The sequence below is a fragment of the Poecilia latipinna genome, unplaced genomic scaffold (assembly GCF_001443285.1).
Source record: "Poecilia latipinna isolate Pla-1442-1.1 unplaced genomic scaffold, P_latipinna-1.0 Scaffold3560, whole genome shotgun sequence".
Classification (NCBI taxonomy): domain Eukaryota; kingdom Metazoa; phylum Chordata; class Actinopteri; order Cyprinodontiformes; family Poeciliidae; genus Poecilia; species Poecilia latipinna.
This window is the reverse complement of record NW_015116176.1, coordinates 18,191-23,171: the sequence shown is the minus strand read 5'-3', so window position 1 is coordinate 23,171 and position 4,981 is coordinate 18,191. Positions and strand designations below refer to the sequence as shown.

The 4,981-nt window shown below is 40.0% G+C and overlaps 1 long non-coding RNA gene across 1 annotated transcript; it reads left to right on the top strand.

The window, feature by feature from the left end:
- Positions 1–575: 575 nt before the first annotated feature.
- Positions 576–3,108, top strand: LOC106941233 (uncharacterized). The gene is made up of 2 exons (XR_001423310.1): positions 576–941; positions 2,324–3,108. It is a non-coding gene; the product is annotated as an uncharacterized LOC106941233 (long non-coding RNA).
- The last annotated feature ends 1,873 nt before the right edge of the window (positions 3,109–4,981 follow it).

Here is a 4,981-nt window from a genome sequence, read left to right as displayed (position 1 = left end):
GGAATTTCGGCAACCCCAGCTGCCAGAGTTTTATCGTAAAATCTATGTTTGTTTTTTTGGGGGGGTTTTTTCTTACAGCGTAGACAGGCTGACCAAAGCAATTAACCCCTTACCTGGCGGGACCAAAATTACCAAACACGGCTGAAAAGGCATACCCAAATTAAATCGGCTGATGTTCTTGAACAATTTGGAGTACATGCAAAAGCTTGTCTCTTTATGAAGAAAACAAGCTAAATTTTTCATTTTTTCAGTCAAAAATACTTTAACTATATGGAGAGCCATTTCAGCTAAAATTAAATAAATACATTTATTTATAAATAAATATTTATAAATATATTTATTTATTTATAATATATTTTAAAGTTTAAAGTAATTTCTCACTTTAAACAAGCCGTTTAAAGTGAGAAATTAAAAGAAGCTGCTTCAGATGTCACAGTTCAACTTTACGCACAGATCCAAGAACTAGATTTTCAGCATTTGACACAGATGTTACAACTCAGAAATATTACCACAAGATTTAATCACATTTTAAACTCTTCGGTTCCCAAACCAGTAAAGTCGTGGCCACACGACTTTACTTTTCGTGTGGCCGTTCAGACAGAACGTGTTTCAGCTGGCGGCTCTCATGGACTCAGAGCTTCACCGTCGGGAGTTTTTATAGTTTGGACGAAGCGGCCGCTGAAGTTGGCTTACGATTGAAGGTTCGGGACGCCTTTGTAGCTACCAGCTGTGATCCAACTATAAGGAGCAGACTTTACTGTACATCGTAAGTGAACTGCAATATCCAGAGGCAGCTCTATGGAGCATCGAAGAAAGAGTTGTTTTTGTTGAGCTGAGAGAATGAGAGTGGCAAGCCCTGGAGATCTGCATCGGAGGCCATCTTTCAGACATGCACCGCTGCTGTCCGTCCAGGAGTCCTCCGGTTGCCCAGACGTTGCATGGTTAGCGTTAGCGTTAGCTGATGCTTGTTTTCCAACTACAGTTATATTTAATCAATAGGTGCTCAATTACGATTGCGGAAGGTTTTGAGTTGATCTCGGCATTAGGTGACAAACTGAACGCCGCCAGGATGTTGAGACCAGCTTGTCCTCTGATCAAATACATCTTAAGGATAAAATCAACAAAACGTGTTCAAATTAATGGCCCAACAAAATTAATAATTTCAGTAATTATTGTTTCAACAAGGTGTTGCGCCTTTCTATGCATTTCGGTTCCATTACGAAAATAAAAAGGGACTCAAAGACCAACTGACGAGCAGAGCAGAAGTTTAAATTGGCTAATGAGCCACCACTGTGTTCATGAGAGGAGAGGCTTGTTAACCAAGATATAAATATGAAGCCTGAAAACCTAATATCTTAACGGACTGAATGTTATGTTTTTAACTAATCTCTGCTGGGTTTGTGGGGTGCAGGCGGTTGCCATGGCAACAGGTTGATTAAATGACAAAGAGAGACTCGGAGTAAAAAGGTAAGAGTGGTTTAGAGTCGGTCGCCGTTATTTTACCTTTGTAAACAGACAACCTGAATACAGTGACGTTTAGTGAGGGTACAGAATGCAGAATGGATAAAAGCTGAACTCGCCCTACAATCTTTGCCTCTCTTGGTTGCATCCCTGAAGTGTGCCAAGTGTGGCCCACATGCATACATGTTGTATGCATATAAAGTAAATATGACTATTAATTTAAGTAGTTCTTTGTGGATGTATAACTTGCTCACCTTAGTTTCCCTGTTTTTGGACAACATATGTGTGTCAACGTTTGGTTACTGTTCCTTAGAGGTGGGAAGAGGGCCAACAATTTGTACTCCAGAAATAGCAGTAGCACTTCAACATGCTTTTACTCAAGTAAAAGTAAAAAGTAGCTGTATAAGAAATTATACAAGTAAGAGTAAAGAAGTATTTGGTAAAAAGTGCATACAAGTACTGAGTAACTGATCAAGTTATCAATTATTTAATATCTAAAAAAAATTACACAATTAGAGGGCCCAAAATATGAAGTTCAGTGGAAATTTTAGTATTTTAAAGACAAAATGAAAATTTTGTTCAAATAAGAATAGTGATGCTTCATAATAAAATGACTTGAGTAAAAGTAAAAAGTTCAGCACAGTAAGAGTATTCCTAAAAGTTCATTTGTGTTTCAAAAAGTTACTCAACTATATTTGAGTAAATGTAATTAGTCACTCCTAGACTCTGCCCTCCTGAGGGAACAGGAGAAGGAACTGTTAAGGAAATAAATTAATCTTAGTTTGATATTAAACACCGTTTCAAATAACAAACCAATCAGGAATAACAACCAGAACGTATTCTGTTATTATGTTTATTCAAGGGTTAAGGAAAAGAATGACTGTGGAGATTTTGTCTGAGAGAGGGACCACAGCTGACACGGCGAACAGTGAGGAGAACCGTCTGCACTGGGAGCAGCACCAGAACTCCTGATGGGTCTCCTTCAGGAAGAACCAGAGAGATGGCCGACCTCCGCAGAGAAGAGTTCACCCAAACATCAGAGGAAAAATGAATGCTGGGACTCAAATAGAGCAGCTTCTTTTCTTAAACCCAACACCCATACAGGGTGTTGTGGCCCTGATTAAAAACCTGCTAACTTCAATTTAACTGAAACACAGAACATCCAGAAATGTGTTTAACTTCAGACACAGAGTGAAAATGACACAATGAGATGAAAACATTTGTCTATATTAATTACACTGTTATACAGGACATTAACATTTTACATTTTAAAGTGTTTGTTCCAGAACACCTGATACAAATGATAGCATTAGCTCATCCATTAATCAAACATTTATTGAGGCCAGGTGTGACAGAAGGAAACACCTGAAACATGCAGGGCAGACCGACCTGAGGACTGACTGGCTAAACTATTTCACTGACACTTCAGATTGCAGATTTCCAATTGAAGGCGTCCGTAAGTGAACACAATCATTATTTAATAAACCAAGCTGTGTAAAATAACTGTTATGGTTACTATTAATAACCCAATATGTCATGTTTGTTCATTTCTAGTACATACAAGGTACTCCACTCACTGTTTAGCTTCATGTTGAAGAATCTTCAGTGTAATGAAACCAAAAAATAAAACGGGTCCAAAACTTTCAATCTGTATTCTATTTTTGTAGCTTTGTTGTATTAAGATTACTTTGTTTTAAGCCACAAACAAACGATCCATTTTATTGTCTCTGGGATGTGAAAACATGAGATTTGATTCAATTACAACTACACAGATTAGAAGGAACACAGCTTTCATAATAATCAAACATATTTTATTTATTCAAAACAGTAAAATACAGATGGTTCTTGCATATCAATGCTATAAGAACAGCCACATTTTTTTAAATGAATGTGTCACCAATGCATTTGGCCGGGTGTTCTTGCTCCAGAAAGGTGAAGGTCTCTGGTCATCCTGAAGCTTCAGGATGACCAGAGACCAGGCCAGGGAGTCTGAAGGGAAACACTGAGACCAGAGGCCTGCAGGATGGTCTGCTGTGACAGCTTAGCATCTGAAAACATACATGATGGAAACATTAATGAATGTGCTGCGCCAAAAAGCTGTACTTTTGACCTGGTGGCGATCACCTGTGTCAGTCAGTTATGGTAGATCTGAACTTTGGTTTGATGACCTCAATATGAGAAACTTCAGACTGAAAGGAGTTAGGTTAAAGCCACATAGGAGTTAGGTTAAAGCCACATCTTGTGAAGTTGGGATATTTTTCCTCCCAACAGGATCCAGACGAATCGCCACAAACCAGAAGTTGGACTAGAATTTATTTCAATGTCATTTGTGAATGTCAGTTTCTCATTTTCAACAGTGGAGCTTTAAAAGTTGAAAAAGGTTATTATTTTGGAGAGAGTTTCATCGCATCAATATTTCCACTAAATAAATAGCATATTTGATACAGGAAAAGCCTCTGGGACTCGAAGGAAGATGCCAGAGCGTACAAAACTTTAAAAAAAAAATATTAATTTAATTTCACATAATTATCGCGGCCCTGCGACAGACTGGCGACCTGTCCAGGATGTACCCCGCCTCTCGCCCGGAACGTTAACTGGAGATAGGCACCAGCACCCCTCCCGACCCCACTGAGGGACAAGGGTGTTCAGAAAATGGATGGATGGATGGATAATTATTGCGGTAGAAGCCATTTGTTTGTTACTTAATGAAATATACTCGCAAAATAGCACAAAAAATAAATGTCATTTTGGACATATTTATTTATGAGGATGTACAGATGTTCAAGTGTTCCATCCAGAGTTTCCATTCGGCATCTCCAAACGGCACACTTTGACAACATCTGATAGACAATCTTGTGTTGAGGCACTGGGGAGTCACAGTCCTAAGTCATTGATGGCCCATTAGCCCCCCGACCCTCCTTCTACTGCCCCCCTCCCCCCTCCCCCCGCACTCTAGCGAAACGGTAACCCTTCCTTCTACCTCCCCCCACCCTCCTTCTACCTCCAGAGTTAAATCTGCAGTCTTGAAGCTGATGGACAAGTGTTTTTCTGACTGAGGGGTATAACAATATATATATATATATATATGAAGGCAATGGAAGAGAAATGTGCTGGTAATGGCGAACCAACCGGACATTGTGGTGGTGGATAAACAACAGAGGAAAGCAGTTGTGGTGGATGTAGCAATACCAAGTGACCACAACATCAGGAAAAAGGAGCACAAGAAACTGGAGAAATACCAGGGCCTCAGAGAGGAACTGGAGAAGGCCTGAAAAGTGAAGACCACAGTGGTGCCTGTGGTCATCGGGGCCCTAGGGGCAGTCACCCCCAAACTGGAGCAGCGGCTCAAACAGATCCCAGGAACAACATCAGACATCTCAGTCCAGAAATGTGCAGTTCTAGGCGCAGCCAAGATACTGCGCAGAACCCTCAAGCTCCCAGGGCTCAGAGGATGAAAGAGCCCACCAGCGGAGGGTGAGAAGGGAATTTATATATATATATATATATATATATATATATA